Raw genomic sequence first — 24,994 nt, forward strand, 5'->3', positions numbered from 1 at the left:
ATGCAGAACAAGTCGCCTTTAGCGCAATTCTCGGGGACAGCTGACAGTCCAAGTTGAATTGGTACCAAGGTAGTTGCTGGTCCTCTGTTTTTGATTTTGTGGTTTTTCAGAATTCTTCTACTTTCAGATCAGCAGGATCTGATTTCCTGGTCCCAGGGGCTCCTCTAAATACTAAATTTAGGAGTTCTAGGGGAGTGTAAGGTAGTAGCCAATGGGCTACTTACCGCTGGTGTCACTACGTTCCCTATATGACAGTTTCCTTTGGGAAGTGGGCATAACCCTGTCCCAGAATTCCTAATTCTGCCATCACCAAGATGGCAGACTTTTAATTTTCGTGTCCACATCAGGTAGCCTACCTCAGGGGTGTAACTAGCCTGAGGATGAACATGCCTCTCTTAATACTACTTTTCCTGCCTGCCCAGTCGCCAAATGGGCCCTGGTAAGGTGAGTTGGCATCCCTTCACCATTGAGGGAAGCCATATTTGCATCCCAAAGGAGCTGGGCTCTTTGAAGCTTCTTGCCTCAGAATGCTGATTTGTGGCTCATCCTGCTGGAGAGGGTGTAAAACACCCTCTGCCTGAGTAGATTTTGTTCCTGACCTCCTGAGAGTGTGGGCTCTCACACCTGGGGGGTCAGAAACCGATCTGCGGAGGCAGGCTAGTCAAAAACAGTCAACCAGTACACTAGTACTTGGTAGGTTTTCAAGGTGCACCTCTAAGGTGTCCTCTGGGAGCATGTATTGATACATCCATTACTGGAATCCATGTGGGTTTATTAATACAAGATGTTTGATACCAAACATTTTTGGTTTCAGTGAAGCGATCATGTAGCTGGAAAACTCGTTTATACCAGTGTCTAGCACATGTACTTAAAATGGTTTCCCTGGTCACTTGTAATCTCTAAGAATTTACTTAGACATCACAGAGGCATTTCTGCTACTGCAAATATATCCACACATGTAGTATATCACAACCTGTCTTAGGGCTGTCAGGCCTGCTGTAGGGGTTGCTTACCTATACTGCATGTTGTGTCTGCAGGCATACCGCAGATGGATGTGTGCCATGTCGTGTTTTCAATTTTGTCTGCACCAAGACATTCAGCCTTCAATGGTAGTCTGCATAAGTTAGGTGACGGGTCCCTTAGGGTGTCACAATACATGATGCAGCCCTTAGGGACCCTCTGTAGTAGGCATACCGTAGCTACCTGGGGTACCATTTACTAGGGAATTACAGGGTTGTCAAAGGTATTGCCAATTGGGGGGAACAATTGTACAGGTTTAGGGAAAGAGATCTGGCACTGGGTACCTGGATAGCAGGAATCCAGTGCACCTTCTGTGACCATGTCCAAAATGGGCAGTTTTCTACACAACCTCCCCCACCCCTCAACCCCAACCCTCCCCCACCCCAACAAAAGAAAATTAGACTTAACTTTCTCAAGAGAGTATTCATCATTTCAGTGGAAAAACCTGGAACGTCCACCTGCATTGGCATGGTCAGTTCTAGGTCGGTGCTCCACTGTAAAGTCCATACCCTGTAGGGAGATGCACCACCTTAACAGTTTGGGGTTTGCACCTTTCATTTGCACCAGGCATCTGAGTGGCCTGTGGACAGTTTAAACAAGGAAGTGAGAACCAAACAAATATGGTTTAAACTTCTTCAGAGACCAAACCACTGCAAAGGCTTCCCTCTCAATGGCACTCCAATGCTGCTCTCTGGGGAGTAACCTCCTGCTAATGAAAGCATCAGGCTGGTCTTAGTCATAATCGTTGGTCTGGGATAGGACCGCTCCTATCCCATGTTCAGGAGCATCTGTCTGTACTTTGAACTATGAACTATGCACTTGTTTAGGCTCTTTGAGCCATCTCTCCATAGACATAATGGTCCTCTCACTATGTTTTGGACCCTTGCCCGTGGCGGGTCCTTAGGCCTCCCACACGAGTGAGGCACCGTTTTTATCGGGAGACCCGGGGGAACGCTGGGTGGTAGGAAATTAGTGTCAGCCCGGTGATGCCACAACTTTCCCACACAAAAATGTGTGAAAAAGGTGATTTTTTTCAGCTACATTTGAGGTTTGCAGGGCATTCTGGGTAAGGAAACGTTGGGGGATCCACGCAAGCCATACCTCCCTGGAATCCCCCGGGTGTCTAGTTTTCAGAAATGTGTGGGTTTGGTAGGTTTCCCTAGGTGGCCGCCGAGCACCGGGCCAAAAACCCAAGTGACCCCCCTTGCAAAACCAGGTTGTTTTGAGATAGGCAATTTTCATGTCGCCTCACTACGTTGTGGGCCCTTGCCTGTCGCAGGTACTTGGGCCTCCCACACGAGTGAGGCACCGTTTTTATCGGGAGACCCGGGGGAACGCTGGGTGGTAGGAAATTTGTGTCATCCTGGTGATGCCACAACTTTCCCACACAAAAATGTGTGAAAAAGGTGATTTTTTTCAGCTAAATTTGAGGTTTGCAAGGCATTCTGGGTAAGGAAACGTTGGGGGATCCACACAAGCCATACCTCCCTGGAGTCCCCCAGGTGTCTAGTTTTCAGAAATGTGTGGGTTTGGTAGGTTTCCCTAGGTGGCCGCTGAGCACCGGGCCAAAAACCCAAGTGACCCCCCTTGCAAAACCAGGTCGTTTTGATGTCGCCTCACTACGTTGTGGGCTCTTGCCTGTCGCGGGTACTTGGGCCTCCCACACGAGTGAGGCACCATTTTTATCGGGAGACCCGGGGGAACGCTGGGTGGTAGGAAAATTTGTGTCAGCCCGGTGATGCCACTACTTTCCCACACGAAAATTTGTGAAAAAGGTGATTTTTTCAGCTAAATTTGAGGTTTGTAGGGCATTCTGGGTAAGGAAACGTTGGGGGATCCACGCAAGCCATACCTCCCTGGAATCCCCTGGGTGTCTAGTTTTCTGAAATGTGTGGGTTTGGTAGGTTTCCCTAGATTGCCGCCAAGCCCGGGGCCAAAAACTCATGGGACCCCCTTTGCAAAACCAGGTTGTTTTGTGATAGGTAATTTTGATGTCTCCTCAAGTGGTTTTGGGCCCTTGCCTGACGCAGGCACTAGGTAGGCCTACCCACGCAAGTGAGGTATAATTTTTCTCGGAAGACTTTGGGGAACGTGGGGTGGGTGGAATTTTGTGGACCCACGCAGATTCCCGAACTTTCCACCACAGAAATGTGAGGAAAAATTGTTATTTTGGACACATTTTTAGGTTTGCAATGAATTCTGGGTAACAGAACCTGGTGAGAGCCAGTCAAGTCACCCCATTCTGGAATCCCCTCGGTGTCTAGTTTTAAAATATGTACAGGTTTGCTAGGTTTGCCTACGTGCCAACTGCGCTAGGGCCCAAAATCCACAGGTATGCACATTGCTAAAAAAAAGCCAGAGCCCAGTGGGCTTTCTGCCGCCCTGGGGGGGAATCGGGGAAGGGGGTTTCCTCCCGATATGCCCCTAAAGGGGCAGAAAGACTGTGGATATTTTTTGTGTGGGTGGGGGCATTGGTATGACCATTTTGGGCAGCCCACACCCTCACGCATAAAAAAAGCCTGCGTACTCGCTGGCGCCTAGTGGGCTTTCTGCCCCCCCAGGGGGCAGATCAGGGGCCGCTGCCGCCAACTACCCTCCCAGGGGGGCGGAAAGACTGGAGTTTCTCTGGGGGTGGGGTGGGGGTATTGTCATGCCCATTTTGGGGAGTTCCTACCCTACACTAATAAAACAAAAAAATCCATGGTTTCTAGTGGGCTTTCTGCGCCCCCCAGGGGGGGCCAGATTGGGGGCTACAGCTCCCATCTGCCTCCTGGGGGGCAGAAAGACTGTCATTTGTTGGGGGGGAGGAGGGTGGGGGCATTGGCGTGACGTTTCAGCCTTTCTGCCCCCAGGGGGGCAGAAAGGCTGTAATGGTGGCGGGTGGGTGGGGGCATTGGCGTGCCCGTTGCGGGCAGCCCCCACCCTAAAAAAAAACCTAAATACTAATCCCTGGTATTTAGTGGGCTTTCTGCCCCCCCAAAGGGGCAGATTAGGGGCCAATGCCTCATCTGCCCCCCGGGGACGGCAGAAAGACTGTAGTAATTGGGGGATGGGGTGGGGGCATGGGCCTGCCCGTTTTGGGCAGCCCCCACCCCTATTTTTATTTTTTTTAAAAATCCCTGGTGTCTAGTGGGCTTTTTGCCCCCCCCCCCCGGGGGGGGGCAGATTGGGGGCTAATGCCAAAAGGCAAAAAGACTAAATTGCGCCAAAATAACCAGGGGGGAGCAAAGGCCCTTGCCCAAGGGGCCGCTCCCCCCTCCCTGGTGTCTAGTGGGTGGATCCCTGCTTGGGGATCGCCCTCCTGTGGCGATCCCCAAGCAGGGATCCACTGGGGAGGGGTACCATTGGGAGATTCTCCCCTTTCCAACGATACCTCTCCCGTCTTTCTACGTGCTCAGATAGATTTCAGTTTCACTTTCACTGTAATGACATTGGCGCGACGTGCGCGCCGATCGTCATTACAGTGAAAGGGGGGGGGCCTCGGGAGCTGGGGAAGCTCTTCCCCAGCTCCCGAGGCTATTTTTAATTAAAGGGAATCCCTCTGGTGCCCCAGGGAATGCCTCATGACGAGCTGGACTCGTCATGGGCACAGCGCGACTGTGCTCCATGACGAGTCCAGTTCGTCATGGGCACTGGAGGGGTTAATAAGTTCTTGATGTTGATATATATATATATATATATATATATATATATATATATATATATATATATATATTCACTGAAAAAACATAGGTTTCAGAGACGTTATAGTTAGTTGGACATTTCACTCATACAAAACCATAGAAATTCCGCCGTTATAGTTAGTTGAGCTAACTATAACTCGCGCCCCGGTAATGCACTGCTGATGATGTCACATATTACATAATTCATGACATGGTCAGTGACATCACTGATGACATCTCAAATGACATCACTGATGACATCATCCAGTGAATGTGTTTTTCTTTCAAATGTAAATATGTATTATATAAATACCAAGCTGTATTGAAGAATAAGTGGATGTATAAGTGTCTGGATGGAGGATTTAGTAGGTGTGTGACTCACTGTTTAAGTGTGTGATTAAATGTGTCTTACTGAATACATGAGTTAGTGACTAAACTGTGTGAATGTCTGTATCAGTCTGTCTGTTGTTGTATAACCTGCTGCATCAGTTGGTCAGTAGCTCCAACTGGTGTCTATATGGGTTATTGATTAGTTGCCTGAGTAATTGTTTGGGAGACTGAGTGTGTGTGTGTGTGTGTGTGGTTGGGTGGGGGGTGTGTGACTTTAAGAGTGCATGTGGAAACAGTTCTATAGGTGAGTGAGTGTGTGTATGGATGTGTTTGTGAGTGACTGGATGTCTCATTGGTAGATGTCCAAGTAAGTACAAAAGTAAAAGGCAGTGTATGTGAGAGTTGGAGTATATAAATGACTATATGTGAGTCAGTGATTGTGGGAGGGGCTGTATGGATGAGTGTATACTTGTATTAGTGATTATATAAGAGAGTAAGTATGCGTTAGTATCTGTATGAATAAATGAGGTGGTGTGTGTATAACTGTGTAGGTGAGTAAATGGAACTGTGATTGATTCTTTGCATGACTGACTAGGATAAGTGCATGACTGACTAGGATGAGTGGTGGTGTGTGAGTGTCCGTATAGGTGTATGAGTGCATATGATAGAGTTGTATTAATCAGTGACTACGTGTATGAATGGTTGTATGGATGAATGAGTGCATGTGTCTGTGGACCTAGGAATTAGTGAGTGCATTTGTAGTAACAGGTATGGGTGTGTTGATGGTTTTGAAAATGGTAGTCTGTATTTTACAGGTGGTGTATCAAAGGTTATATTAGGGTGTGAGGAGGTGCATCAGATTGTCACGTGGATGATGTCATCAGTGATGTCATTTGAAATGTCATCAGTGATGTCACTGACCATATCATGAATGATGTCATATGTGACATCATCAACAGTGCATTGCGGGGGAGCGAGTTATAGTTAGCTCAACTAACTATAACGGCGGAATTTCTATGGTTTTGTATGAGTGAAATGTCCAACTAACTATAACGTCCCTGAAACCTATGGTTTTTTCAGTGAATTTCAAAGGTTTTTTAAATGCTAATTTGTAACTATAACGTACCTGAAACCTATGGTTTTTTCAGTGAATTTCCAAGGTTTTTTAAATGCTAATTTGTAAGTATAACGTACCTGAAACCTATGTTTTTTTCAGTGAATTTCCAAGGTTTTTAAAATGATAATTTCTAATTTATTTTCTTCTTTAAACCTATAGTTTTTGTCAGTGATTTTAAATGATCACTTCATTGTCAACCTTGTGAAAACAGCCAATATCCCCAGTTTTCCAGCAATAGCTTCCACAAAAAGAAAATCATCACAAATGAGAACAACAACTAACAGTAACAATAGACAGAGTAGACGTCCCCGTGCAAAAAGGAACACATAAGCACCAGTTCCCGATATTTTCAACGAGCAGCCAAATCTGGGGTGGGATCCAAAAACAGGGAACAAACCACGTTTGCAGTAGGTATCTAACATCTGCATTTTACTGGTATAAAGCAGGATGACTGCCTTCAATGTGAAAGGGATCGCAGCCTGGAATCACATCTGAAGCACAACATATGTCATAGAGTCACTGATCACACAGCTCAAACACCAGGACGTCCCCCCCTCCCTACTACCACCGAGGCAGCGCAGAACAGGACAGCGGACCTTCCAAAAACGGCATGATCCATCAGCCACACAATACTTGAATGTTGGCAGATATGGCAAGCAAATATGTGTGAAGGACGCAACCCATCCATCAATAATAATAATGTACACATTACCAAGTGTAGAGGCGATGTCCTGGACAGACCTCACTATACAGATCATAAACCTCTCCATCTGTACATATAATGCTGGTGCTTGTAGTGTTGTGCACAATAGACGCAACCGTGTTACCTCAGGCAATGGGGAAGATCTCGGACATGTAGCTGTGTTGTCTTCCCCTGGAAGCGGAAGCGCAGTGGGCTGGTCCAACGTACGCCACTCCAGCGTAGGAGTATGAATAAATAAGCCGGGGCACTGGGCGTGGTTCAATTGTGAACTGTGAAGACCAACGAGTCTGCCAGAGTGGCGGGCCTCACCCTGCCACGTTGCTGCCGTCATGACTGCAGGTCTCCTCGACACAGGCCCCCTGCGAACCCAGCGGCACAGCACCGCAGACTTATGTCTGTACAGACTACTGCCTTCGATCTACACTGCGGACAGCAGGCATCACAATTCAGATGGAGTAGCAATTGCAGATGACGCAGTCCAGTACGCAAGATACATTGCTCCCAGTGCGGGCCTCTTGGACCACGCATCATCGCAGGGTGCGCACACGCTGAGTGCTTCAGGTGCCACTAACTCAGTGCACCACAAGTCATCGCCACGTGGCCTTATTAAGGCAGAATTCAAAAGACATTGGTCCGAGTGCGGCCCCCGGATCACGCATCATCGCAGGATACGTACACGCTGAGCACCAAAGGTACTGGTAACTCAGTGCACCATAAGTCATCGCCACGTGGCCTTATTGAGGCAGAATTCAGTAGACAAAAGACATTGCTCCGGGTGCGGACCGCCCGGACCACGCATCATCACAGGGTACATACACGCTTAGGGCCAAAGGTACTACTAACTCAGTGCACCATAAGTCATCGCCACATGGCCTTATTGAGGCAGAATTCAACACACAAAAGATATTGATCCGAGTGCGGCCCCCCGGACCACGCATCATCACAGGGTACATACACGCTTAGTGCCAAAGGTACTACTAACTCAGTGCACCGTAAGTCATCGACAACTGGCCTTATTGAGGCAGAATTCAATAGACAAAAGACATTGGTCCAAATGCGGCCCTCCCGGACCACGCATCATCGCAGGGTACGTACACGCTGAGCGCCAAAGGTACTACTAACTTAGTGCACCATATGTCATCGCCACGTGGCCTTATTGAGGCAGAATTCAATAGACAAAAGACATTGCCCCGAGTGAGACCCCCCCTCCCCCCCCGAACCACCCATCATCGCAGGGTACATACACGCTGAGCGCCAAAGTTACTACTAAATTAAGGCAGAATTCAATAGACAAAAGACATTGGTCCGAGTGCGGCCCCCCTGGACCGCGCATCATCACAGGGTACGTACACGCTCAGTGCCAAAGCTACTACTAACTCAGTGCACCGTAAGTCATCGACACGTGGCATTATTGAGGTAGAATTCAATAGACAAAAGACATTGGTCCGAGTGCGGCCCCCCCCGGACCACACATCATCGCAGGGTACGTACACGCTGAGCGCCAAAGGTACTACTAACTCAGTGCACCATAAGTCATCGCAAGGAAGAGTGAACAGTTTTATGTCAGCAGTGAGGCATCCTATCACTTGAATAACCCAAAAATACTTATAATATAAAAAGAACAGAATAATCTAAGTACATTAACGATTACAATCCGGTGATTTTGAAGATGTGGAATGCAAATATGGACATACAATATGTTGCAGATAACTCAATTGCTGTTTCTCGCTATGTCACGTCATATATTAACAAGTCTGAGAAGACAGAATTCAAAGAAATGTGGGAAGAAATTTCACAGGAGAAGACACTTAGCAAAGAATGGTACAGCTTCAGCTTGAAGATTCTTTCACATCGAGAAATTGGATCCTACGAATGTTCGGATCGATAGACATCTGCAAGTTTATATTCAAAGTCAAGAGGAATCATCTGGATAAGTCTTGCTGCGGCACGAATTCGAGTTTTAATATAAATGATATAAAACAAGTTTGTGAGGATATAGAGTTACGTTTCTTTGCTAGTCAAGAGAAGTGTACAGAAAATAACAGTTTGATAAGTATACGAGTTGAAGAAGAGATGGAAGATAATACTGATGTGAAGTTTGAAAAAGAAATAACAAAGTTTAAAGTAGTTTGTGCTGAAAATCCCAAATATGTTTGTATTTGTTCGCGACGTACTCATTATAAAATTCAAATTAGGAATGTAGATGTGTTTTTAAAAAGTGAAAAGGATAACAATGATAAATAGAAAGAATTTCCTGCTTATCTGTTTGTGGAAGCTCGTTTTAAGTTACGTACTGTACAGTGTATTTGTAAATATTGTTACAATAAATTAGAAGAAAACAAAATGCCAGCTAGAGCTGTCCATAATGACCTAGAATTAGTTGCTATACCTCCTAAACTTACAGATTTAAATACATATAAGGCCATCCTTATACAATCTGTGCACCCTTTTCAGGCTATAATTCGGATGCAGACTAAAACAGGTTAGCTGCCTTCAACAGATCTATAAAGAGGTTTAAAAGGAAGAGTTGTGTATTTACCTTTAGATTTTAAGAAAAATGTTGAAACTGTTAGTGTAGAAAGAGATGATACTGAACCTGTAATAATTCTTGTTAATAGTGTACCCACAAAGAGTCGGAAAATATGGCAAGAGTTGCTGCATGTTACGAAAGTCCAAAAGGCTACATTATATCTGGTGCAAAACAATATTTACTATAAAATTGTAAATGTAGAAGGATAAGAAACGACTTTAGAATATGAAACTCATATTTCAAGTGGACAATTCAAGTAACGAAGAAATTTATGAACATATACTATACATTCTCTACATTCAAAAGAACTGATAGGACATACTATTGAATTGTTCCAGATGAAAAAAGCAAAACAAACTCTCTTGAGTGTGTGGGAAACAAGTTTAGAAGCTTGTTGTTTTCCACAGCTCTTCCCTACTGAAAAAGGTAGACGATATGATGAACGACTAGTTCAGATTCTAGCTTCAGAATACCGTACTTTACAACTGTACTCAGAACAACCAAGATTTCCTCAATGTATGCCATAAATGTTTCATCTTTTGTTCCATACACCTACACTGCGGTCAATAGAGCTCACAATTTAAATTGAAACATGATTTATTTATTAGAGAGAATCGTATTCTATGTCCTCGAACTTTGTCAAGAGGAAGTGACTAAAAACATTCCTCGATGTCTGTGCTGACTACTGCCTTCGATGTACACTAGCGATAGCAGGGCTCTCAATTCACATCGAGTTGCGATTCTGCGGCTCGCCCGCACCACGCATCATCGCTGGCTGCGCAGACGCTAAATGCTTCTGATGCCCCTATCACAGTGCAGCACAACTCGTGCACCTTTTCTGATACAATATTTTGTGTATAATTTCACATCTGCTGTCCTACCTCAGTGTATCACAAGTCATGAACCCTTTACGATAGAATCTTTTCTGTATGATTTTATATCTGGTACCCGTACCTTTTTGCAGCACAAATCATTGAACCTTTATGATTGAATGTCTGTGTCTGATCCAATGATTACTGTTGTACTTGTTGCCAGCACCAACCATTCCCGGAAGGTTGGCTTACAATCACCCCACATGCATCCACTACAGACGTCACTGGACATGTGACCCTGGTAATAAAAAAGAGTCGAGCACATGTTCCCGTACCCAGTTCCACTATCTATTTGTGTCCGTGTGTTCATTATGTATGCAACATGCTGCCCCTAGGCCCTACCACCTTACATAGTGCTCTGGACAGCGTATGCAACCATCTTACCTTTGACAGTGGGGGAAACTTTAGTTATGTAACTTTCTCTCGGTCATTGTACAAGTACGTACGTAGAGACTGCATCATTAGAGTACTACAAGCAGAGTGTATAGTGAATTTATAAGTGCGTGAGGATCGTCGCAGTGATTCTATAAGTACATATGTTGGTGCAGCCTAACTCCAACAACGAGCTTGACTCTAATTGGCTGCCCTCCATGTGCCAAAAACTGAAACTTTCACTTTCCATGGCCCTGTACTGCTACAGCTGCAACACTTCACTGAATGTGCAATAAACATTCATATCCACACAGATGTCTCATGTCCACCATCTTTCTTGTGTGGAACTATGGATGAATATAGGGTCAGGAATTCCCCGTACCTTCCATGTTGGTCCTATTGTTGGACTTGGCTCACAGAGTGACACTTTGGGTTTTGCAACCAGGGTGATGGTAGCACTCCAACACGGACCTGCATCCAGTAGCCCAAAGTAGCCCAATATTGCTACTTTAGGGAAGGAGGGGCAGGGACATCGTCAAGCAGGCGGTGAATGCATTGGAATTGATGTTGCAGCATGATGCCAAGTAAATATTTGTCTAATAAAGCGCTTTAACATACTACTTTGCTGGAGCGCTATATATATATTTATAATCTGGTAACTAGCACAAACCAAAATTTTACCACACAACCAGCAAAATATAGCAAAATATAGCCCAATTGTGCGTGATCTAGCCCAATCTGGCAACACTGCCACAGCCACACCCTCACGGCTGGTATACACCCACACCACACCCATCCAGCACAGGCGTCACAGGACACGTGACCCTACAAATAAAAAAGACCAGGCGCACGTGCTCTACGCAATTGTAGAGTTGCTCCCAACGCGTGCACTGCGACCGGCACAGTCACACCGCCACGGTGATTGCCCGTCCCTGTGGTCCGGACACTTGATGTTTTGTGTGCTCTGCTGCACCGCACTGTAGGCCTGAGCCCAACAGTGAGGGCCTACCACCACGTGCGTGGCCTCACTTCTCTCTGAGTTAGTAGCACCGCAAGCACTGAGCGGGTGTACATCCTGCGATGATGATAGGTGCACTAGTATGTCCTCTGCCATGGCGATATCAAGACTTCGTACCAAATGTGAGACCTATTAGCTTGCAGAACGGAGTTGCATGATGTGGAGGGTGCCGTGACTGCGAAAAAAGGTGAGCAGTGAGGCCTTGGTGCGCAGCGTCGGGCAGATACCTCTGTGCGTCAGGAGTTGATGGGGTACAGCAGCCTGAATGCAGAAAGACGGCAGAGCGATTTAGGCATACGCACTCGTATATACGCTGGCACAGCGTTGGATTAGTAACGCGGGCACTGGTGCAATGCCCGAAGAGCCGGTGCAGAGTTCCAACTGTGTGCTGCTTTTTGGAGCAGTCTGGGGGGCAGATTTGGGTGGTCTCACTGTTGTTGGGATACAGCCAGCGGGCCAGTAGGTGTCTGAATGGCCTTTCTGGAGGCAGATGGGTGTCATTACCTCATGTTTAGCAACAGGCAGAGGTGTCACTTTCTTTCTCTCGCAGGGCCGCCCATTAATGTATGCATACCTAGCAGGGCAGGGAGCCTGAGCAGAAGTGGCCTCACTTGTTTTTAAATCACCAGTGTAAACGAATCTGTGCATTTTTTTGTATCTCCCCCACCCCACCTTTTTAAATAACATTTCGCCGAAGCAGTGTTTTGAGGAAAGGCAATATGCAAATGTGGGCCACTATTTTTTTTAGTGTGCCTGGGCCGATTTTGAATCCTAATCCAACCCTGCTCTGCCATTACTAATTCTGTACTATCTTACAGATGTGGGAGCTTGAGAGTTCTACTAGGTCGCGGCATGTGGTTGGAGACAGAGCGGTGGCGTAAAGGTAAGCTGTGGCGGGTTTGTTCACAGTGTGGGCACTCAGTGTCCCTCCTCATCTCTTCCTTTCTCTCCCTCACACTCTTTCTATCTCCCGCTTCCTCTTACACTGTTTGTCTCTTTCTCTCTCTCTCTCTGTTCCTCTCTCTCTGTTCCTCTCTCTCTGTTTCTCTCTCTCTGTTTCTCTCTCTCTCACTCTTCCTCTGTTTCTCTGTTCCTCTTTTTCACACTCTTTCTCTCTCTCTTCCTCTCTCTCACTGTTTCTCTCTCTCTCTGTCTTTTTCACTCTTTCTCTCTGTCTTCTCACTTTCTTTCTTTTTCTCTCTCTTTCTCTCACTCTCACTGTTTCTGTCTTTCTCACAGTCTTTCTCTCTCTCTTCCTCTCTCCTTTGATGGACGCATGACACACAATCTTATCTTGCTTTTTATCTAACAGGCTGTGAATCACAAATCGACGTTCACCCCTCCCCCCCCCCCTCCACCCCCACCCCCAACACCATCAAAGCTGAACGCACAAAAAATCTGCGATGATGTGTGGCCATCCTGAATACATGACAAAGTTGCTTCGGCACGTGGTGGACCCTCTTACACACACGCCGGTGGCGGAAGGTGAGCAGAGAGACTTCTTTCCGCAGCAGCGGGCAGTCACCTCTGGGCGGTGGGGGTGGATAGTGTGCAGCAGTCTGGGCGCACAAGAGCGCACAGACACCTCCGAGCAGTGGGAGTGGATGGGGTGCACCAGCCTCATTGCGCATTCGCGAAACAGAGAATTACGCATGTGCAGTTGTATGTACTCTGCAATTACTAATTCTATACTATCTTTCAGATCACTAAACTTGAGGGCTGCACTATCTCCCTGCACGTGGTTGGAAAACACCGGTGGCACAAAGGTGAGCTGCGAAGATTTTCTCCAGTGTCAACACTCTCTCTTCCTTTCTCTCTCTCACACTTTCTCTCTTTCTCTGTCTCTTACTCTCTCTCTCATTCTTTCTTTCTCTCTCCCTCTCTCTCACTCTTTATCTCTTTCTCTTCCTCTCTCTCACACTGTTTCTTTCTTTCTATCTTCCTTATATTTTAATCTTTCTCTCTTTTTCTCTCACTCTTTCTCCTCTCTCTCACTCATTCTCTCTTTGTCTTCCTCGCTCTCACTCTTTCTCTCTCTCTTCCTTGAAACAGAGAATTACGCGTGTGCAGTTGTATGTACTCTGCAATAACTAAATCAATAATATCTTTCAGATCACTAAACTTGATGGTGCACTATGTCCTGGCACATGGTTGGAGACACACTGGTGACACAAAGGTGAGCTGCGAAGATTTTCTCCAGTGTCAACACTCCCTCTCCATCTCTTCCTTTCTCTCTCACACTTTCTCTTTGTCTGTCTCTTCCCCTCTCTCTCATTCTTTCTTTCTCTCTTCCTCTCTCTCTCTCTTCCTATCTCTCTTTTCCTCTCTCTCTCTTCCTCTCTCTCTCTTTATCTCTCTCTCTTCCTCTCTCTCACACTGTTTCTCTCTTTATCTCTCTCTTCTCTCTCACACTGGTCCGCTCATTGTCTTCCTCTCTGTCTCACTCTTTCTCTCTTTGTCTGGCTTCCTATCTCTCACTCTTTCTCTCTTCCAGTCTCACTCTTTCTCTCTCTCTCTCTTCCTCTCTCTTACACTTTCTCTCTCTCTTCCTCTCTCTCACACTGATTCTCTCTTTCTCGCTTCCTCGTATCTCACTCTTTCTCTTTCTCTGTCTTCCTCTCTCTCACACGGTTTCTTTCTTCCTTGTAGCTCACTCTTTCTCTCTTCCTATTTCTCTCTCTCTCTCTTCCTCTCTTTCACTCTTTCTCTCTCTGACTTCCTCTCTCTCACACTGTTTCTCTATTTATCTCTCTCTCTCTTCTTCTCTCTCACACTGGTTCGCTCGTTGTCTTCCTCTCTTTCTCACTCTTTCTCTCTTTGTCTGGCTTCCTCTCTCTCACTCTTTCTCTCTTCCAGTCTCACTCTTTCTCTCTCTCTCTTCCTCTCTCTCACTCTTTCTCTCTCTCTCTTCCTCTCTTCCTCATATCTCACTCTTTCTCTTTCTCTGTCTTCCTCTCTCACACGGTTTCTTTCTTCCTTGTATCTTACTCTTTCTCTCCTTTACTCTATCTCTCTTTCTCTGTCTTCCTCTCTCTCTCACTCTTTCTCTCTTTCTCTGTCTTCCTCTCTCACTCTTTCTCTCTTCCTCTCTCTCTCTTCCTCTCTCTCACTCTTTCTGTCTCTCTCTATCTCCTTTGCTGGACGCATGACGCACCATCTTATCTTTCTTTTTGTCTTGCAGGCTGTGAATCACAAATACCCAGCGATGACACGCCACGGCTGTACACAGTTTTATTTGTTGTTGTTTTGTTTTAATAAAATGTTTTATATGTAAATCTATACATGACTAAGATACTTATTTCTCCAACCTCACAAGCATCTTTTTATTAATAGTTTGTAGAGGGACACTTCCGGGCCCAAGAAGGTTGTTGGGGGTATGTGGTGATGTGGGAAGAGGGTTTTTTACCTGCTAATGTGGGGAGACACAGCGTGAAAGGAGTATCTCTCACAGAAAGAGCTCCGGTATTTTTTCAGAAATGCCTCGGATAGATGCCAGCTGACGGACTGATTCACAAAATGGCTTTTCAATGCTCATATAGTGTGACTTATGAACAGTTCATACCCAGGCTCGCAGAGGGACAACTGCGGCCCGTCCGCTCGACTCACAGAGGCAGAACTACGAGCCGTCTACTCCCAAAGGAACAGCAGCATAGTAGCTCGCAGAGGTAGAGGCACAGCAGCGTACAAGCTCGCAAAGGTAGACAGCTGCGAGCCGATGGACTGGCTTCTAAAGGCATAGCTGCGAAGTGGTGATGTTGGACACAGGGAGCGTGAAAGGGTTATCTTCCTACTGGTGTCCTGGAGTGGAAGTCGTGCTGCCTGGCGCTCACCTGTTTCTCCTTTATTGTTAATAAATATTAAACCTTCACTGCGTCCAAATCATCATTACACAGAGCTCCGCTATATCAAATTGCCCCCGGAACCTTTCTTTTATATTTTCACTCGATGCGAGGCAAAAGATGGCTGCTAACAATTCCTGGTTTGAAGTGTTAGCAGCCATCAGAGGACACTTCCTGCTTTGAAGTGTTAGCAGCCAATCAGAGGTAAGCTCGTGCTCGGAGTTAGGCACCGACCAGATATATATATTTTTTCCTTTAATATCTCAAAAACTACTTAACGGATTTACACCATTTCTACAAAACCGCGCTTTCTGGACCAAGCCCTTTCTCCCTGCTAAATTTGGCGTAATTCCGTTCAGCAGTTTGACCAGTAGCCTTGTCTAAAGTTTCCTATGAAAAATGCATTGAGAAAGCTCATTTTGACACCCCCCTTTTTTCTCAGCCCCCCCTTGACCAATCACCCCTAAACTTTCAAGATAGGAGCTGATCAAAAAAGAGAAACTTTTGGGAAAATTTCGTAAAGAATCATCAAACGACGCCAAAGTTATAAGCAGATCGAGGGCTCCAGAAGGGGGGCCGCGCAACCTCCCTTCCAACATGAGTGAAGCCCAGAGATTGTGGGGACCCCAGCGGGCCCCCGCAACCCCAGCGAGCCCCCGCTATTATTTTTTAAGAAATGCCCCTGGGACCTAGCGCACCCCAGGGTCTCATTAAAATAAAACACTGGAACCCGCGACCCCAGCGCAAATTGCACCTTTTTAAAATGTTTTTTATGGTCCTTATGGGACCCCCTGAGCAGGCCTAGGGGGTCAGGGTGTTTCTACCCTGCCCCGGTCTCTTGTTTTATACCTTTGTTTCTCTGTTTACTAGTGATTCGCTTCTACCGAGTCACAAGATGGCTGCCAACACTTCCTGGTTTGAGTGTTGACAGCCAATCAAAGTGAAGCTCGTGCACAGGACTTAGGCTCCGCCCAGATATCGAAACTTTTATTTTTCTAATTTCTCAGCAACTACTGAACGGATTTACACCATTTAATGAAAAAAAGGTTGCTTTCTGATCCAAGCACTACTTTTTTGCCAAATTTGGGGTAATTCCATTCAGTAGTTTCAGCTCTAGCCTTGCACAAAGTTTCCTATGGGAAATTGATTTTTTGACTCTTATTCTATGAATTTCTCAAAAACAAATGAACGGATTTACACCATATTAAAACAAGGTAGCTTTCTGAACCAAGCTCTACCTTTCTGCCAAATTTCAGGTAATTCTGTTCAGCAGTTCGGGCTGTAGCTCGTCGCAAAATTTCCTATGGAAATTAACATGGGGAAAACGTGCTTTTGGACCCCCCTTTTTTCTCAGCCCCGCTTGACAAATCACCCCCAAACTTTCAAGATAGGAGCTAACCTAAAAAGAGCAACTTTTTGGAAAATTTCATACAGATTCGCCAAAGTTATTAGCAAATCAAAAAATGCTTTTCCTATGGAAACTAGGTTGTAACCATACCTACCTACTGGCAACCGCCAGTTATTTTTTATATATATATATATATATATATATAATCTACTGGCGGTCGCCAGTAGATAGTTATAGTTAGGACCGAGTTCCCATAGGAAATCTGAAAATTCTATTTTGAATAACTTTGGCGCCGGTTGACTTATGTTCGTGAAATTTTCAAAACTAATGGGGTGCTCCGCTCAGCTCCTACCCTGAAAGTCTCGGGGTGATTCGTCAAGCGGGGGCTGAGAAAAAAGGGGGGTCCCAAAACGCGTTTTCCCCATGCATTTTCCCATAGGACCTTTAGTCGAAGGTACAGCCCGAACGGCTGAACAGAATTACTTGAAATTTGGCAAAGAGGTAGTCCTCAGGTCAGGCATGTGCCTTTTGCATATATGGTGTAAATCCGTTCAGTAGTTCCTGAGAAAATCAAAAGTAAAATCATATACATATCTGGGCGGAGCCTAACCACACATCTCATTGTGAGATCTGATTGGCTGTCAGCACTTCATCCAAGGAGTGTTGGCAGCCATCTTGGGACCAATATACATGATAGCACCTCATTAAAAAGCATTGCAGTTAATAGAAGGTTTTAAGACTTTAGTTACATTATAAATCATTTGTTGATGGTACCATACTCATTTTAGGAATTGTGGTATGTTCTAAGGTGATTTTACCATGTGAAAAAGCCTTCTGCTGGGATACCATGAATCATCTCTGAGAGAAAACTATTTTCACATGCTTTTCCCACAGAGGTTTGGAAGGTGATCTATAAGCTAAACTGACAGCATATTTTCTGTAAATTCACATTATCTTTCTCAGTCATGTGAGAATGAATTCTGACATTCTCAGTAAAACATGTACATCCAACAAGGGCAGAGACTGTCAGTTGATTCCTTTGTGTTCTACTGCAGCTTCCCAGAGTGTTTCAAAGAACAGCTAGAGCGCTAACAGTCTTACTTATGACAAAGGTATGGCACACCTGAAGCCATCTTGATTGGAATAAAGTGGTAACATTTAAAACATTTAATTTAAAAAGGAACAACATGAGAGGGTTCATTTTGCCATAGAATGTATGATTAGTGCTGCAGAAAGAAAAATTAGGGCACATTTTGAGTGACTTCTCAAATCCTCTTCTATTTCATTAAAGAATTCTGACATGCAGACTGAAACATGCACTTTCAATACCAGCAGCATACTTCCCTGGTGAGCAGTAGCTTTACTACAGTGATCTAATGAGCAACTAGAGTGCTAACATTCTGAATTTATGGCAAATGTGTGACACATCTGAATGCCTTCTTCATTGAATCAAAGTAAAAAACTGACAGTATGCCTACTGAGGAGACTGCAGTAAATGAGGAAATTAGGAAACTTCATAACAAATCTCCCAAGATGGCCACCAGAGACAAAAGAGCCCAAATGTAGCACAAATATCACCGAGATGTAGCCCAAGTATAGCCCAATGACAGAAATCCCAGAGTGTTTTAAAGAACAACTAGAGCGCTAACCGTCTTACTTATGACAAAGGTATGGCACACCTGAAGCCATCTTGATTGGAATAAAGTGGTAACATTTAAAACATTTAATTTGCAAAGGAACAAAATGAGGGGGTTCATGTTACCATAGAAATTATGATTAGTGCTGCAGAAAGAAAACTTAGGGCACATTTAGACTTCTCAAATCCTCTTCTATTTCATTAAAAAGTTCTGACATGCAGACTGAAACATGCACTTTGAATACCAGCAGCAGACTTCCCTGGTGAGCAGTAGCTTTGCTACAGTGATCTAATGAGGAACTAGAGTGCTACCATTCAGAATTTATGGCAAATGTGTCACATCTGAAGGCCTTCTTGATGGAATCAAAGTAAACAAGCATTGAAAATGCAATAGGTCTCACCCTCGCTTAAGTTAAAGCAATTCTGTTTGTAATTAGGTGGCTTTTTAGCTTTGCTTTTATTAGTGTTTTTCAAAATGTCATGTACATAACATGCATATATGTATATGTATGCATGCATTTATATTTGTATTTATATAGATATGCAGATTATATATATGTTTATATATGTATGTATATATATATACACATACATATATATAAATGCATATGCATATATGTGCATATGTGTGTGTGTAGAGAGAGGTAGAGGTGTAGAGGTAGAGACGTAGAGGTAGAGAGGTAGAGGTAGAGAGGTAGAGAGTAGTAGAGAGAGAGGTAGAGAGTAGAGGATGAGTAATAGAGAGTAGAGAGAGAGTAGTAGAGAGTAGTAGAGAGAGTAGCAGAGAGTGAGTAGGAGAGAGTAGTAGAGTGGGTAGTAGAGAGTGAGTAGTAGAGAGTGAGAAGTAGAGAGTAGTAGAGAGTGAGAAGTAGAGAGTAGTAGAGAGTGAGTAGTAGAGAGAGTAGTAGAGAGTGAGTAGTAGAGAGTATTAGAGAGTGAGTAGTAGAGAGTAGTAGAGAGAGAGTAGTGGAGACTGAGTAGCAGAGAGAGAGTAGTAGAGAATGTGTAGTAGAGAGTGAGTAGTAGAGTGAGTAGTAGAGATTAGTAGGGAGAGTAGTAGAGATTGAGTAGTAGGGAGAGTAGTAGAGATTGAGTAGTAGAAAGAGAGTAGTAGAGAGTGAGTAGTATAGAGTAGTAGAGAGTGAGTAGTAGAGAGAGAGTAGTAGAGAGTGAGTAGTAGTGGGGTAGTAGAGAGTGAGTAGTAGAGAGTAGTACAGAGTGAGTATTAGAGTGAGTAGTAGGGAGTAGTAGAGAGTGAGTAGTAGAGTGAGTAGTAGAGAGCAAGTAGTAGAGAGTGTGTAGTAGAGAGAGAGTAGTAGAGAGTAGTAGAGAGTGTGTAGTAGACAGTGAGTAATAGAGAGAGTAGTAGAGAGTGAGTAGTAGAGAGTGAGAAGTAGAGAGTGAGTAGCAGAGAGAATAGTAGAGAGTAGTAGAGTGAGTAGTAGAGCGACAGAGTAGTAGAGAGTGAGTGGTAGAGAGTAGTAGAGTGAGTAGTGGAGAGTAGTAGAGAGTGAGTAGTAGAGTGAGTAGTTGAGAGTGAGTAGTAGAGAGTGAGTAGTAGAGAGTAGTAGAGTAGTAGAGAGTGAGTAGTAGAGAGTGAGTAGTAGAGAGTAGTAGAGTGAGTAGTAGAGAGGGAGTAGTAGAGAGAGAGTAGTAGAGAGTAGTAGAGAGTGAGTAGTAGAGTAGTAGAGAGTGAGTGGTAGAGAGTAGTAGAGAGTGAGTAGTAGAGAGTAGTAGTAGAGAGTAGTAGAGTACAAGAGAGTAGTAGAAAGTGAGTAGTAGAGAGTGAGTAGTAGAAAGTAGTAGCGAGTGAGTAGTGGAGAGTGAGTGGTTTAATTTAAAAGGAACACAATGAGGAGGTTCATTTTGCCATAGAAATTATGATTAGTGAGGAAAAAAGAAAAATTAGGGCACATTTTGAGTGACTTCTCAAATCCTCTTCTATTTCATTAAAAAATTCTGCCATGCAGACTGAAACATGCACTTTCAATGCCAGCAGCAGACTTCCCTGGTGAGCAGTAGCTTTACTACAGTGATCTAATGAGCAACTAGAGTGCTACCATTCAGAATTTATGGAAAATGTGTGACACATCTGAATGCCTTCTTGATGGAATCAAAGTCAACAAGCATTGAAAATGCAATAGGTCTCGCCCTCGTTTAAGTTAAAGCAATTCTGTTTGTAATTAGGTGGCTTTTTAGCTTTGCTTGTATTAGAATTTTTCAAACTTTCATATACATACCATGCATATGTATGCATATATGTATATGTATATGTTTGCATGAATTTATATTTATATAGATATGCAGATTATATTTATATGTTTATATATGTATATATATACACATACATATATATAAATACATATGCATATATATGCATATATATGTGCATATGTGTGCATGTACAGAGAGGTAGAGAGGTAGAGGTGTATAGGTAGAGGTGTAGAGGTAGAGAGGTAGAGGTAGAGAGTAGTAGAGAGAGAGGTAGAGAGGTAGAGAGTAGAGAGCGAGTAATAGAGAGTAGACAGTGAGTAGTAGAGAAAGTATCAGAGGGTGAGTAGTAGAGAGTAGTAGAGTGAGTAGTAGAGAGTGAGGAGTAGACAGTGAGTATTAGAGAGTGAGTAGTTGAGAGTAGTAGAGAGTGAGTAGTAGAGTGAGTAGAAAGTAGTAGAGAGTAGTAGAGAGTGAGTAGTAGAGAGTGAGTAGTAGAGAGTGAGTAGTAGAGAGTAGTAGAGAGTGAGTAGTAGAGTAGTAGAGAATGAGTGGTAGAGAGTAGTAGAGAGTAGTAGAGAGTGAGTAGTAGAGAGTGAGTAGTAGAGAGTAGTAGTAGAGAGTAGTAGAGTACTAGAGAGTAGTAGAAAGTGAGTAGTAGAGAGTGAGTAGTAGAAAGTAGTAGCGAGTGAGTAGTGGCGAGTGAGTAGTTTAATTTAAAAGGAACACAATGAGGAGGTTCATTTTGCCATAGAAATTATGATTAGTGAGGAAAAAAGAAAAATTAGGGCACATTTTGAGTGACTTCTCAAATCCTCTTCTATTTCATTAAAACATTCTGCCATGCAGACTGAAACATGCACTTTCAATGCCAGCAGCAGACTTCCCTGGTGAGCAGTAGCTTTACTACAGTGATCTAATGAGCAACTAGAGTGCTACCATTCAGAATTTATGGAAAATGTGTGACACATCTGAATGCCTTCTTGATGGAATCAAAGTAAACAAGCATTGAAAATGCAATAGGTCTCGCCCTCGTTTAAGTTAAAGCAATTCTGTTTGTAATTAGGTGGCTTTTTAGCTTTGCTTGTATTAGAGTTTTTCAAACTTTCATATACATACCATGCATATGTATGCATATATGTATATGTATATGTTTGCATGAATTTATATTTATATAGATATGCAGATTATATTTATATGTTTATATATGTATATACACATACATATATATATAATACATATGCGTATATATGCATATATATATGTGCATATGTGTGCATGTACAGAGAGGTAGAGAGGTAGAGGTGTAGAGGTAGAGAGGTAGAGGTAGAGAGTAGTAGAGAGAGAGGTAGAGAGGTAGAGAGTAGAGAGCGAGTAATAGAGAGTAGACAGTGAGTAGTAGAGAGTAGTAGAGAAAGTATCAGAGGGTGAGTAGTAGAGAGTGAGTAGTAGAGAGTGAGTAGTAGACAGTGAGTATTAGAGAGTGAGTAGTTGAGAGTAGTAGAGAGTGAGTAGTAGAAAGTAGTAGAGAGTAGTAGAGAGTGAGTAGTAGAGAGTAATTGAGAGTGAGTAGCAGAGTGAGTAGTAGAGAGTAGTAGAGAGTGAGTAGTAGAGAGTGAGTAGTAGAGAGAGAGTAGTAAAGAGTAGTAGAGTAGTAGAGCGTGAGTAGTAGAGAGTGAGTAGTAGAGAGTAGTGGAGTAGTAGAGAGTGAGTAGTAGAGAGTAGTAGAGAGTGAGTATTAGAGAGTAGTAGAGAGCGAGTAGCAGAGCAAGTAGTAGAGAGTGTGTAGTAGAGAGTGAGTAGTAGAGAGAGAAGTAGAGAGTGAGAAGTAGAGAGAGTGATAGAGTAGTAGAGTGAGTAGTAGAGTGAGTAGTAGAAAGTAGTTGAGAGCGACTAGTAGAGAATCAGTAGTGGAGAGTGAGCAGTAGAGAGTAGTAGAGAGTGAGTAGTAAAGAGTGAGTAGTACAGAGTGAGTAGTAGAGAGTAGTACAGAGTGAGTAGTATAGAGTAGTAGAGTGAGTAGTAGAGAGTGAGTAGTAGAGAGAGAGTAGTAGAGAGTGAGTAGTAGAGTAGTAGAGAGTGAGTGGTAGAGAGTAGGAGAGAGTAGTAGAGTGAGTAGTAGAGAATAGTAGAGAGTGAGTAGTAGAGCGAGTAGTAGAGAGTAGTAGAGTAGTAGAGAGTGAGTAGTAGAGAGTGAGTAGCGTAGAGAGTAGTAGAGAGTGAGTAGTAGAGAGTAGTAGAGAGCGAGTAGTAGAGAGCGAGTAGTGGAGAGTGAGTAGTAGAGAGTGAGTAGTGGAGAGTGAGTAGTAGAGAGCGAGTAGTAGAGAGTGAGTAGTAGAGAGTGAGTAGTAGAGAGAGAGTAGTAGAGAGTGAGTAGTAGAGCGTAGTAGAGTGAGTAGTAGAGAGTAGTAGAGAGAGAATAGTAGAGTAGTAGAGAGTGAGTGCTAGAGAGCAGCAGACAGTAGTAGAGTGAGTAGTAGAGAGTGAGTAGTAGAGAGTGAATAGTAGAGAGTGAGTAGTAGAGAGAGAGTAGTAGAGAGTGTAGTAGAGAGTGAGTAGTAGAGAGTAGTAGCGAGTGAGTAGTAGAGAGTAGTAGAGAGTGAGTAGTAGAGTAGTAGAGAGTGAGTGGTAGAGAGTAGTAGAAAGTAGTAGAGTGAGTAGTAGAGAGTGAATAGTAGAGAGTAGTAGAGAGTGAGTAGTAGAGAGTAGTAGAGCGTAAGTAGTAGAGAGTGAGTAGTAGAGAGTAGTAGTGAGTGAGTAGTAGAGAGTGAGTAGTAGAGTAGTAGAGAGTGAGTAGTAGAGAGTGAGTAGTAGAGAGTGAGTAGTAGAGAGAGAGTAGTAGAGTAGTAGAGAGTCAGTAGTAGAGTAGTAGAGAGTAGTCAGTCAGTGTCAGTCAATGTCAGTCAGTCAGTGTCAGTCAGTCAGTGTCAGTCAATCAGTGTCAGTCAGTCAGTGTCAGTCAGTGTCAGTCAGTGTCAGTCCGTGTCAGTCAGTGTCAATCAGTCAGTCAGTGTCAGTCAGTCAGTGTCAGCTAGAGCAGCTCTGCTGGCCTGGTTCTCTGGCTCTAAAGCAGCTCTGCTGACCTGGTTCTCTCTCTCTAAAGCAGCTCTGCTGACCTGGTTTCTCTGGCTCTACAGCAGGTCTGCTGACCTGGTTCTCTGGCTCTAGAGCAGCTCTGCTGACCTAGTTCTTATGCTACAGAGCAGCTCTGCTGATCTAGTTCTCTGGCTCTACAACAGCTCTGCAGACCTGGTTCTCTGGCTCTTAAGTAGCTCCGTTGACCCAGTTCTATGGCTCTGAAGCAGTTCTGCTGACATGGTTCACTGGCTCTATAGAAGCTCTGCTGACCTGGTTCTCTCCCTCTAAAGCAGCTCTACTGACCTGGTTTCTCTGGCTCTTCAGCAGCTCTGCTGACCTGGTTCTCTGGCTCTTAAGCAGTTCTGTTGACCTGGTTCTTAGGCTCTAGACCAGCTCTACTGACCTGGTTCTCTGGCTCTAAAGTAGCTCTGCTGACCTGGTTCTATGGCTCTAAAGCAGCTCTGCTGATTTGGTTCTCTGGCTCTAGAGTAGCTCTGCTGACCTGGTTCTCTGGCTCTAAAGCAGCTCTGTTGGCCTGGTTCTCTGGCTCTAAAGCAGCTCTGCTGACCTGGTTCTCTCCCTCTAAAGCAGCTCTGCTGACCTGGTTTCTCTGGCTCTACAGCAGCTCTGCTGACCTGGTTCTCTGACTCTAGAGCAGCTCTGCTGACCTAGTTCTTAGGCTCTAGAGCAGCTCTGCTGACCTGGTTCTCTGGCTCTACAGCAGCTCTGCTGACCTGGTTTTCTGCACTCACGACGCACGCACCCGACTTCGCGAAAATATATTTAAAAATAATATAATTTTCTTATAAGTACAAATATATTATTTTGATGAATATCTTACATAATCTCTTGCCTTAATATGTATATTAAAGACACATACATATCATTTTGGAACAAATTCTTTTTGCGGGAGTCGCGCACCCAGCGCCCCCCAGCACGTATATGATGTCACGCGGGACATCATGTATAGATGTTTCTGTTGTTGAATGGGTAGTTGTGTGTGTAGACTTAGGAATCAGTGAGTGGGTATGTAGTAACTGGTATTGGTGTGTCAATGGTTTCAAATATGGTACTCTGTATTTTACAGTGAGTGATGAAAGGTTATACTAGTGTATGATGTGGTGTATCGGATTGTCAAGTGGATGATGTCATCAGTGATGTCATTTGAGATGTCATCAGTGATGTCACTGACCATGTCATGAATGATGCAATATGTGACATCATCAGCAGTGCATTGCGGGCGCGTGAGTTATAGTTA

At 44.2% G+C, this 24,994-nt stretch overlaps 1 protein-coding gene across 5 annotated transcripts in view; it reads left to right on the forward strand.

Annotated features, from left to right (window-relative positions):
* The window catches only part of LOC146855326 (uncharacterized), a 915,814-nt gene that overhangs the window by 755,727 nt on the left and 135,093 nt on the right, over positions 1–24,994 (forward strand). Inside the window, exons 13-17 of one of the 5 annotated variants that reach the window (XR_014981308.1) lie at positions 12,443–12,507; positions 12,937–13,109; positions 13,327–13,390; positions 13,737–13,800; positions 14,806–14,903. The exons of the other annotated variants lie outside the window; for them this stretch is intronic. The gene's annotated coding sequence lies outside the window, so the exon portion shown is untranslated. Of the gene's footprint in view, positions 1–12,442; positions 12,508–12,936; positions 13,110–13,326; positions 13,391–13,736; positions 13,801–14,805; positions 14,904–24,994 lie in introns of those variants that run through there. 5 annotated transcript variants of the gene reach the window in all.

This window comes from Triturus cristatus, chromosome 4_1 (genome assembly GCF_964204655.1).
Source record: "Triturus cristatus chromosome 4_1, aTriCri1.1, whole genome shotgun sequence".
Taxonomy (NCBI): Eukaryota; Metazoa; Chordata; class Amphibia; order Caudata; family Salamandridae; genus Triturus; species Triturus cristatus.